Genomic DNA, 12,670 nt, shown 5'->3' with positions numbered 1-12,670 from the left:
ACATTTAATATTGTAATTTCTCTTTAACCAATTTTCCTAAATAAACTTTTAAATTAAAACACATAGTTAATTAATTAAATATTCTCATATTTTAATATTTTCTGTTTAATCAAATAATATTTGATAGTTCTCAATATTTTATACGATTAATCTAAATATTATAATTTAATCATTTACCAAGTAAATCATGTGGCCAAATCCACATAAAAGAAACTTTCACAAAACTAACCAAAAAATAAAATAAAATAAAATAACACACAGATAAACTCATAGGTTTAAAAAGGGTAGGAAGTTAGATACATGTTCTCCTTCTTAGGAAAAGTAATTAGGCTATGGCTAGGATTGGACCTAAACATTATCTCCCCATTCTTACCACTTATTTATTGCAATAGGGCACAATCATCCTAGCAATTTAGGGGAGTCAATGCTTGGTATATGTAAACCTACATAAAAGATGAGTATGTACATGTGCATATATACCTAAACTAAAGAGGTAATGACAAAGAGTGGTGCATCATGTAAATCTTGACTAGCAGGTGACTATGACCCCCTGCCTCAACCACATTAGACATGCCAAATACATATATAAAATAAACACACACACCATACAAATGCAAGTATAGGGTGAGCACAATAATAAATCTTGAACATAAATAACATCATATTATAACACAAACATCTTATCACCATGAGGATACAATAAACATCTTTTAAAGACACATCATATGACATCATCATGAAGGAAATTTCATTGACTCATGAGAGATGGATTCATGTGAAAATCACTACTCATGAAACATGGGTCAATAAGTTTGACTCATAAACTACACATTTAAATCCTGATGGCAATATCACAATTTGACTTCTTGTGGAAATATCTCCTACTTATAACTAAGAACAATTAAAGCATCATAAATATAGGTATGTAATTATCACTGACTGGTATAAATCAATTACTCTACATATCCAAATATTGCATTTCAAAGATTCCTAAGAGTTGAAAAGTTCATAAAAGGTTCGATAAGACTTAAACAATGAAAACTACAATGATATCAAAGTAGGGGTATTACTATTTAGTGGTAAAATGGAAGAACTTTAATAAGGACGTATTATTGTTTAAGGGGTCACTAAGCCATTCAAATATGCATGTGAGGGAAAGAGGGAAATTTCCAAGTATGATTCCACTTATGCTATGAATTAGATTATCTAGGATTTAAATGAAAGAGGGTGCTAATACTAAATTCATATTACATGGAGGAATACAACACAAGGAAATGTACTCTCTTTGGCCCTTAATACCTAGATAATGTAAATGTGAAATAGAACTAATTGCTTAAATAAGGTAAATCTAGATGTTATATGTAAACACAATTTTCTCAATTAAGATGTAAATATAGGGTAAAGATATGAAAGGAAATGAAATATGAAAGACTCACCTTGAAATGTGTAAAGGAATATATACTCTTGCACAAGAACTTTCGGATTTGAATAATTTCTGGACTTCTAATCGTAGATCTCAGAATAAAATGACAAAAGGAACAAAGCCCAAAAATATCCTTGGAATCCAAGATCGAAGGACTAGGTTAAGTTGTAAAGATGTCTTACAACTAGGTTGATGTAGTCTGTGACTCCAAAAATGATGACTCTAGAAATCTTGCAAATTGTAGGTTCTAGATCTGTAATCCTTTTTTTTCCCACTTGCAAAACAATACATAAAAAGTAAGGTTCACAATTGGGGTTTGATGAGGGCTTGCCTTAGTCAAGCCCTAGTTTTACGAAATTAACCATAATGGAGAAATATAGATGTGAAGGAAAATCTTGCATGTAGTAGATCTTAATAATATCAACTGAAAGATACAGTTACCTCTATGGATACAATCACCTTTGATATGTGTCTAGTATGTAAATGTAATATCCTTGACTCAAAGAAACCATAAGGAAATAAAAGAATCCATTTAACCTTATGTATGAAAATTTATGTGACATGCTATGGATGAATAATGGAAGAACTTGAATGAATACGAATGATGGATCTTCTCTTTAAAGCCAAACTCCACCACCACCTTGAAGGAAGAAGCTTGATGCAAAAAGGAGATTCTTGGACTTGAATGCTTAAAAATAATTTCTTGAAGAATGCCTTGAATACTTACTTGATTGAGAGAAGATAACTTGAGAATGAGATATGAAAATGAAGCCCCCAAGCCTAGAATGCCTTAAATACTTACTTGATTGAGAGAAGATAACTTGAGAATGAGATATGAAAATGAAGCCCCCAAGCCTCCTTTTATACTAATTTTTGGGTGGAAAAATAGCTTTGGTTGACTGAGGAAGTAATTAAATTAATTCATAAACTTGAGAACTTTCGAGCCCTGAACTCCATGATCACTAGTGACTGGGTCGACTTGGGTCGACCGAGTCCTAGACTAGGTCAAGTTGGGTTGACCTAGTCTAGGCCAACTTAGTCCAAGTCGACTTATTCCTAGTGGACAGGTCAAAAAGGCCACAAAAAAATCCAAATTTTGGTGTAGATGAAACTAGAAGATAATAGACAGAATGAGAGATATGTTCAAAAGGGTATCAAGACAATACCTAGAAGACCATGCTAGAAATCAAGAGATGATGAAGGAGCATGAAATGGAAGAGGAGAGGAGAAAAAGATACCAAAACCACACTAAGGAGGGCTAAAAGGTCTCAAAATGAAGTGCATCCATTTTAAGATGATACAATTACAAGAAGTAAACATAGCTTACTAGTCACGATCTTCTAGTAATATCATACTCACTATAGTAAATCTTAGGCACCCAAATATCTACTAATAATCTCTCTCTTCTTCATGCATGTTACTCTATACGTGCCAAATATTTTGCAAGATCCTCAACACTATCTTTCACTCTTTCCACTTGTGAACGAATCCTTTGTTGTCCAAATTGCTCCTCTAACTCATCACAATAATTTTATCATTGATTTACATGATTCTATCTTGCATAGTTGCTTTGCAATATGTAGAATAGGTAGTTCTCCCATTCTTCCATACCCCTTCTTGATATGGAACTCATTACATGTCCCTTGTGGTAGAGCTTACATTTCCAAAATTATGGGATATTCTAACAAAGGGTTCCACTAGATTCATTCAAATCGAGAGATCTAAGTGCATACAGTGTTAAATGGAATGGGTTGAAGGCCAAGACAATATTCACACCTTCTAAAATATTCCATAAACAATAGTGTTTCAAATTATTAATGTTTGAATTGCTAGAAAGCACTAGAAAGATGACTAGTAGTTTAGAGTGATATGTTCCTAGTTATTTTTGTGTACTAGTTTTGGATTGTGTTATAGTTAGTCATCGATTCTTTTAAATGTCACACCTTTTTCCTAATCTTTGCAAAGTAGAGATTATAGATTCTAGTTTTGTCCTTGTTAGTATTTTTCCCTAGAAGAGCCAATTGTTGCCCAAATGTTACTCCCCATTAAAGTTTGGCCTTTCATAATCTTTTTGCAAGATTAGGGAAACTTATTTAAGGCATATTCTTGAGCATCAATTTTTGGGTTGATCTATAGAATGTTTCCAAAACCCAATAGATCATTTGGAACTAGTTAAAGAATCCATCTCCTTATTCTTTCCAAGTTTAGTCAACATTGTTTGAAGTCCCACTTCTCATGTTAGTCCCCAAAACTTTACCTTATATTAATTTTTTTACATGTTTTCTTTGTTTAGTTATGATGTGTAAAGTTTAACCTTAGTTTTGTTCTTAAGTCAATGTTCACTTCCAAGTTCAAATTGAGCATTATACTTCAACTTTGGTTCTTGAACCATTGATAGGATTTGACATTGAAAATGCAACCAAAATACAAAGGATAAAACATAATGTTTTAGATACTCAAATCAAGAAGTGCCACCAGTGCTTGTGGAAGTTTCTCATGAAACATTTTGGGGCCAAAGGAATGTTCAAGAACTAAAGGTGCATCATGACATCACATAAAAAATTATTCTTCTCTTTTGCATAAAGAGGGCTATAAATAAAAAGTTTACATTTAAAATTCAATTAAAGTGAAATTCTACACATGGGAAAAAAAATGACAGTGAAACCAAAAGTTTTTGAAAAGTGAATAGGTGATACAAGCAAGGGTAGAGGCAAACAATCATTCAAAGATAGAGTGGAAATTATAGCATTGAATTCTCAAGCATTAAGTAAAATTTATTTTGTTTCAATTCCCTTGATCTATGTTGGAATTAACAATGGGAAAGTAAACCAAGGGGGGGGGGGGGGGGGGGGGGGGTTGGGGGAGGTGGGTGTTGGGGGGGACGTTGTGAATCAACACTTCAAAAATTCAACCATAAAACATTCACCACACATCTATCTCATCATTTAGCATGTAAATTGAAATAGCAAACTAAACATGTTCATCCATAGCATAAAACAAATAACACATGACATAGTAAATTTGTTACCCAGAAACCCTCCAATGAGAAGGTAAAACTAGAGTGGGGATGACACCCACAAATCGTCACTATTGTAGTTGTAAAGTGTAGCCAATTAAGGTTACAATAAGTTTGATCATAAACTGTGATCTACCCTATGAAAGGTTTGCCCTATTAAAAGCTTATAAAGACTATTAAATCTTACTTTATTAAAGGATTTCAATACCCTACTAAAAGTGTGCCTTGTTAGAGGACTTCAACTTACAATAAAGTAAGCACCCTATTAAAAGATTTACAAAATCCTACTAGGACTACTCGATTAAGAGATTTTTACTGATTCACAGGTTTGAATGATTCAGCCTTGATCCTTTGGTTAGGACCTCTCTGCTAGATATCGAATCTCCTCTTTCCTAATGTGTACTTGATCCTCCTAATCAAATGTATCTCTTATGTCCTTTAACTATTCTGCTCTATTCTCTCTAACTGATTCTGGAATTCATATATCTTTCACAACCTCCTTAGTCACCATGAATGCTCTCTCTGTACTTACCATTCACCCTTCTCTTCTCATCCATGCATACATGATACTCCTAATTGTTTAGGGTTAATCCTCCTTAAGAATACTTAGGTGAGCTAGGGTTATGTAGGAATCAATGATTGTGATTCACCCATTGTTTTTCTTAGAACATCCCTTAATTTGATTGGTTACATGCACTGCATAGAGATTCTCAATATACCTTTTTATATATCTTCTAGAATCATAAAAAAATCCTTAAGTTAGCCCAAAAAGGATTTACACAGGAGTTTGTGCCATTACAAACAACTATGTGGGTAAGTGCACCAAGTTGTGGTGCCAAAAGGGGGGTATAAGTGGACACCTTTTTTTTCTGAAATCAGCAATTTTTTGAACTTTGACAAAAATTTGAAGATAGTTAGACTCAAAATTTTAAGGTATGACCAAAAAAAAAGTAGTAGTCCTTTGAATCTAGTTTTAAACTACTACTTTTTTCAAAACGGCTTAGTTTTAGGTCCTCAAAAAAGGGGCCATAGAAAGTGGTACTGTTTATTTAGAAAAAAACATAACATAGTAAAAAGTGTGGCCCCCCTAAAATTTTAACCTTTTTTTTGAAATTCTTTAATCGCTCCAGTCAAAAGTTACCTAATATTGTGTAGTTTATCCTAGATTTTTTGGGTAATTTTATAATGTGTATTTTTTAATGATTTTTTTAATTGGACACACCTTGAAAATGTGAAATATCTATGTGCTCCCTCTAGAAATGATTGAAAACTAATCTACAATCAAAACTTTTTTTTTTTCAAAGTATGTAGAATGGAGTCTAGTTTCTTAAAAACTAAGTTGTTGCAAAATTAGATGAACAAGCTAAAATCTATAGCCCAATTAGTACATGTTGGTTTTTGACAGAAAATGGACATACATTCAAAAGAAATTAGAGTTGAAAGGCTTGAAATAGTTCAAAATAAATAAAATTATATGGTTATATAGCTAACATAGAGATCTACAATGTCATGTAACCTGATTTTATCGATGCTCAACCATGAGGAAACTTGAAGGAGAGCACACAAGAAAAATAAATCATTTTTTGTATGTTTGCAGCAAAACATGTCTCAGACCAGTTTAGAGACTTCAAACCTTTGGGTTGGATCCCCAAGGCGCTTGGTATAATGAAAAGCTTTAAATAATGTGTGCATGTTATAGTGCATACACACTATTTTAATCTTTTTAAAATTTAGGTCTTAATAGCACATACACACTTTAGTGTATACACACTTTTAGTGCGTACACACTTTAGTGTATACACACTTTAGTGCACATGCACTATTAAGACCTAAATTTCAATATAGAGGAAAGGAGAGAGGTAAAGAGGGTAGAGAATGAGAGAGATTAGAAGATTGGAAGAGAGTAGGAGGTGGGATAGGGAGAGAAGGAGGGAGAGAGAGAGAGTAGGGGATTAGAGAAGGTGGGATAGGGAGAGAGGGATGGAGAGAGAGAAAGAGAGAGTAGGGGATGGGGGGAGAGAGAGAGAGAGAGAGAGAGAGAGAGAGAGAGTAGGGGATTAGAGAGAATAGAGAGAGGGAGTGAGAGAGAGAGAGTAGGGAGAGAGAGAGGGATGGGAGTGTGTGAGAGAGAGAGAGAGTAGGGGATGGGAGAGAGAGAGAGTGAGAGAGAGAGTAAGGGGTGGCACAGAGAGAGAGAGAGAGAGAGAGAGAGAGAGAGAGAGAGAGAGAGAGAGAGAGAGTAGAGAAAGAGAGAGAGAGTAGGGGGTGGGAGAGAGAGAGAGTAGGGGATGGGAGAGAGGGAGTGAGAGTAGGCAGTGGGAGAGAAAGAGAGAGTAGGTGGTGGGAGAGAGAGTGGGAGAGGGAGAGTGAGAGAGAGAGGGGATGAGAGAGAGAGAGAGAGAGAGAGAGAGAGAGAGTAGGGGGTGGGAGAGAAAGAGAAAGTAGGGGATGGGAGAGGGGAGAGAGAGTGAGATAGATTAGTGGATGGGAGAGAGAGAGTGAGAGAGAGTAGGTAGTGGGAGAGAGAGAGAGAAGGGGATGGAGGAGAGAGAGTGTGTGAGTGAGAGAGAGAGAGAGTAGGTAGTGGGAGAGAGAGAGTGAGATAGATAGAGAGAGGGAGAGAGAGAGAGTGGGGGGATGGGAGTGTGTGTGAGAGAGAGTAGAGGATGAGAGAGAGAATAGGGGATGGGAGAGAGAGTGAGAGAAAGTAGGGGGTGGGAGAATGTGAGAGAGAAAGAGAGTAGGGTATGGGGGAGAGAGAGAGAGAGAGAGAGAGAGAGAGTAGGGGATTAGAGAGAATAGAGAGAGGGAGTGAGAGAGAGAGAGTAGGGAGAGAGAGAGGGATGGGAGTGTGTGTGTGTGTGTGTGAGAGTAGGGGATGGGAGAGAGAGAGAGTGAGAGAGAGAGTAGGGGGTGGCACATAGAGAGAGAGAGGGAGAGTAGAGAAAAAGAGAGAGAGAGTAGGGGGTGGGAGAGAGAGAGTAGGGGGTGGGAGAGAGGGAGTGAGAGTAGGTAGTGGGAGAGAGAGAGAGGGAGAGAGAGAGAGAGAGAGAGTAGGTAGTGGGAGAGGGAGAGTGAGAGAGAGAGGGGATGAGAAAGAGAGAGAGAGAGAGAGAGAGAGAGAGTAGGGGGTGGGAGAGAAAGAGAAAGTAGGGGATGGGAGAGGGGAGAGAGAGCAAGAGAGATTAGTGGATGGGAGAGAGAGAGAGTAGGGGATGGAGGAGAGAGAGTGTGTGAGTGAGAGAGAGAGAGTAGGTAGTGGGAGAGAGAGAGCGAGATAGATAGAGAGAGGGAGAGAGAGAGAGAGTGGGGGGATGGGAGTGTGTGAGAGAGAGTAGAGGATGAGAGAGAGAATAGGGGATGGGAGAGAGAGAGTGAGAGAGAGTAGGGGGTGGGAGAATGTGAGAGAGAAAGAGAGTAGGGGATGGGAGATAGAGAGAGTGAGAGAGAGAGTAGAGAGGGAGAGAGAGAGGGGATGAGAGTTTTTATAAGAGAGAGAAGGGGATGGGAGAGGAGAGAGAGAGAGTAGGGGATGTGAGAGAGAGTGAGAGAGAAAGTAGGGGTGGGAGAATGAGAGTAGGGAATGGGAGAAAGAGAGTGACAGAGAGTAGGTGGTGGGAGAGGGAGTGGGAGAGGGAGAGAGAGAGAGAGAGAGAGAGAGAGAGAGAGAGAGAGAGAGAGAGAGAGAGAGAGAGAGAGATAGATAGATAGAGGTGGGGGGATGGGTGTGTGTGTGTGTGAAAGAGAGAGAGAGTAGGGGATGGGAGAGGAGAGAAAGAGGAGCTCGAGAGAGAGAGTAGGGGATGGGAGAGAGAGAATGTGAGAGAGAGTAGGCGGTGGGAGAGGGAGAGAGGGAGAGAGAGGGGGGATGGGAGTGTGTGTAAGAATGAGAGAGTAGGGGATGGGAGAGAGAGGAAGTGTGAGAGAGAGTAGGGGGTGGTAGAGAGATAGTAGGGGATGGGAGAGAGAGAGTAGAGATGGAAAGAGAGAGTGAGGGAAATAGAGTGAGAGAGAAAGAGAGAAGGAGATGGGAGAGAGAGGAGGCAGTGGGAGAGGGATTGGGAGAGGGAGAGAAAGAGAGAGAGTAGGGGATGAGAGAGAGAGAGAGAGAGCGAGTAGGTGGTGGGAGAGGGAGTGGGAGAGATAGAGAGAGAGAGTATCCTAAGAAAGAGATAGAGACAAAGAGAGTAGGGGATGGGAGATGGGAGAGAGAGAGAGAGTAGGGAATGGGAGAGAAGAGAGAGAGCGAGAGAGTAGCTTGAGAGAGAGTAGGGGATGGGAGAGGTCCAAACAATGAGAGAGAGAGAGTAGGTGGTGGGAGAGGGAGAGTGAGAGTGAGAGTGAGAGAGTAGGGGATGGTAGAGGAGAGAGAGAGTAGTCCAAGAGAGAGAGAGAGTAGGGGATGGGAGAGAGAGAGTAAGTGGTGGGAGAGGGAGAGGGAGAGAGGGAGAGAGGGAGAGAGAGAGGAGGATAGGAGTGTGTGTAAGAGAGAGAGAGTAGGGGATGGTAGAGAGAGAGAGTGAGAGAGAGAGAGTAGGGGATGGGAGAGAGAGTGAGAGAGATAGTAGGTGGTGGGAGAGGGAGAGCGAGAGAGAGGGGGGATGGGAGTGTGTGTAAGAGAGAGAGTAGGGGATGTGAGAGAGAGTGAGAGTAGGCAGTGGGAGAGGGAGAATGAGAGAGAGATGGGGGATGGGAGTGTTTCTATGAGAGAGAGAGTAGAGGATGGGAGAGGAGAGAGAGAGAGTAGGGGATGGGAGAGAGAGATTGAGAGAGAGTAGGGGTGGATGAATGAGAGAGAGTAGGGGATGGGAGAGACAGTAGGCAATGGGAGAGGGAGAGTGAGAGAGAGAGCGAGAGAGAGAGAGTAGGGGATGGGAGAGAGAGTAGGTGGTGGGAGAGGGAGTGGGAGAGGGAGATAGATAGAGAGAGAGGGGGGATGGGAGAGGAGAGAGAGCGAGAGAGAGAGTAGGGGATTGGAGAGGAGAGAGCGAGTAAGAGAGAGTAGCCTGAGAGAGAGAGAGTATGAGATCAGAGAGAAATAGTGAGAGAGAGAGAGAGTAGGTGGTGGGAGAGGGAAAGTGAGAGAGAGAGTGAGAGAGCAGGGGATGAGAGAGGAGAGAGAGTGAGAGAGAGAGAGTAGGGAGAGAGAGAGTAGGGGATGGGGGATGGTGGGATAGGGAGAGATTATTTTTCACATAGTGGATACCTACTATATTGTGCATAGGCTTTATAGTGTGTATGCTCTATAGTGCATACACACTATATGAAAACAACAAAAAATGGTCATAACAAAAGTTTTGGTCCCTACTAATCCATATTTTTTTTTTCTATTGTTTATTCTATTGTTTTGATAGAAAACACAGGTTTCATGCTGTTGGAAGTTAGCAAACACTATATTCAATCATTGGATACACTATTTGAAGGATTTTTAAACATTCTTTCATTTTATTTGAAGCTAGCAAGCACCAAATTCAATCATTGGATACACTATTTGAAGGCTTTTAAATATTATTTCTATATAAAAGGTTAGTGCAGTCCTTTTTAAATATTCTTTGTTATGATATAGAGAAAAAATTGATTATAATTTGACAGGTTGTTTAATATATAGTGAACTCATTGAAATTTGTATGTTTGAATGAATTGTTATTTGGAAATGGTTAGAAATTTGACAAGTTGTTTAATATATATTGTGTACTCATTGAAATAATTGTAATTTGTATATGTATTTGAATGATTTGTAATTTACAAAATGTAAGTAATTCAGATATTTGAATAATTTGACATACAAAAATCATCATGCCAAGGAAGAAACCAAAAACTCAAACAACAAAAGAGAGGGAAAGAGATTTGGCAATTAAAAGAGATAAATGAAACCACTACGTGAACAAATAAAATTGCAAAGTAATAATGAAGAATTGTCTTTTAAAGAGGAAAAAGAACCATCAATGTAGAGAAACAAAGAGGAAGAATTGGAAAGACAAAGAGAACGAATGAGACTGTTACGCTCAAGAAGATAATTGAATTGTGAAGCTACACCATCTTCCAATGTTGGAGTCATATCATCATCTCATGTTGAAGAGATGATAATTTGTACATCTAACAATGTACACACTCCATCATATCATGTTGAAGGCACAACATCAACATATCAAGTAGGTGATATTCCATCTTTTGCATCTTATTGCCGAGGCACATCATCTTTGGTTCAAGGTACACAAAAAACTGAACCTTATATTGATGTTCAAAATGTTGAGGGAATGGAAGACATTATAACACCTTCTAGAATTCATTTTAGAAGATCAAAATATTTGATTGATATTGATACTAACATTTTGAAATTGATGCCTAACAAGATTAACAAGTGTAATTGTCAAAGAAAAGTTAATCGTATGTGGAGATTATTCTTTGAAGAATTAAATATTATAGTTCAATGCCAATTATTTGTTGAAATGATGATGAATTTAAAATTTAGGCCTATCATGAAGATTCTTGGGCTAAGAATGATGGACAATTCAAATGAAAAAAATATTGTAAAGAATCTAATGAGTACTTATGACAAAGTGGGCTCTAAATGACACACCAAAGATAGTAATATCACAAGATGAGTACTTACATCGACAATAGTAAGTACCCAAATGAAGAAAGCTTGACTCATGAGAAAGACAAGAAAAACTTTGACAATTGGTAGAGGTAATCTAAGGAGAGCCATGCTAAGGCATGAAAGATTGGAAGATCCAACAAAAAATGAGTTATGGACATTTAGCAGTAGACTACAAAAAAAGGATAATGAAATTAGTGAAGCTTTGAAATCATTGATCAAAGATTTTTGGACAAATAACACATGTTTTCCCAAATCAAAGAGATGTTGTAAGAAGGAGGATTGGTAGCCAAAATCACAATTCACATGCAAAACATTTTTTGGACTCAACTTAGACACAATTTTTTGCAAAATTTATTGGTATGTATCCTCAAATTTGAATAAATCAAAGATTTTTTGAGATGGGTAAACCTTTTTATGTGAAGATAATTCACTCATGCACAACTTTTTGTTGTAGGATACATATTAATTTTTTTAACCATTTTGATATTTTTAAGAATATATGTGTGTTTTTTCATTCTAAGTTTCTCTTGTAGGATTGTGACATGAATGAGCCACCTAGATCTTCAAGTGAATTCATATCCAACATTTTATGTGAAATAGGGGACAACCAACAATTTTACAAGACATCATGCTTGGATGGTACATGATTATTTTGTGGTTCTTTGCAACTTTTATCAACTTGTGAACATATGGATAGTACACATGCAATTGAAAATAAAATAGTAGATTACGAAAAATATAAGATAGTGACATATGCTTTAAAAGATGGAAAACTGGGTAAAAGATGTGATTTAGTCATTGAAAATATTATAGTGTATGAGTTCATGAAGATTTTTCATGAATAGATTATTTATGAGTATGCAAGGCATACACATAGATATTGATGGCTAGATTTGCAATTCAAGTTGTGCAAGGATATATTTCTCCTAGATACCATTTTTTCGATTGTAGACTTCATAGAGAACTACACACTACAACCACAAAATGAGGTGCAAGAAAAGTATTATACTTCTCAATAGGTTTCCATTTTTTTTTACATAACATTCATGCATTCACCTACAAGTACAAAAGATGATAGGAAGATTTGTAGAGAGTACCATTTTTACATCAGCGATGATCAATCACATTCTACAAAGTTTGTAAATGGTTGTTTTCAACTATTTTATGGAGATTTGGCTAACATGTCATACCATATTGTTAGCACATTATTTGGTTAGAGAATTTCACATCTCAATTCAAGAATGCACAAATTTTCTATTAGTTAAGCACGATGCATAGGTTGTCTAGAATTCAATATATATGGAATTTCATAGAGGCTGGTCATGGAAAGGGAGAGAATAATGGTGCAGGTGCATGCATCAAAAGAGCCTTAGCTCATGAAAAAGTAATGTACAAAGATGGAGCAATATTGATAGATGCAAAATCCATCGTCTAGTGGTGTAACGCTATAATGGGTCTAGGGAAGGAAGGTAAGGAGGCTGAGTAAGGATAGTACTAACATTGCACCATATGAAGATTGTTGCACATTAACAAGATCAAGTGAGTTGCACTCTTTTAGAAGCTCTGATGTAGTTTCATGGAGTATCCACATATGAAAAATGATATGCTATTATCCATCATGTGCAAAGGA

Source organism: Cupressus sempervirens, chromosome 4, assembly GCF_028749045.1.
Source record: "Cupressus sempervirens isolate cs-2001-9-10 chromosome 4, ASM2874904v1, whole genome shotgun sequence".
NCBI classification, from domain to species: domain Eukaryota; kingdom Viridiplantae; phylum Streptophyta; class Pinopsida; order Cupressales; family Cupressaceae; genus Cupressus; species Cupressus sempervirens.
Note: the sequence above shows the minus strand (reverse complement) of the source record.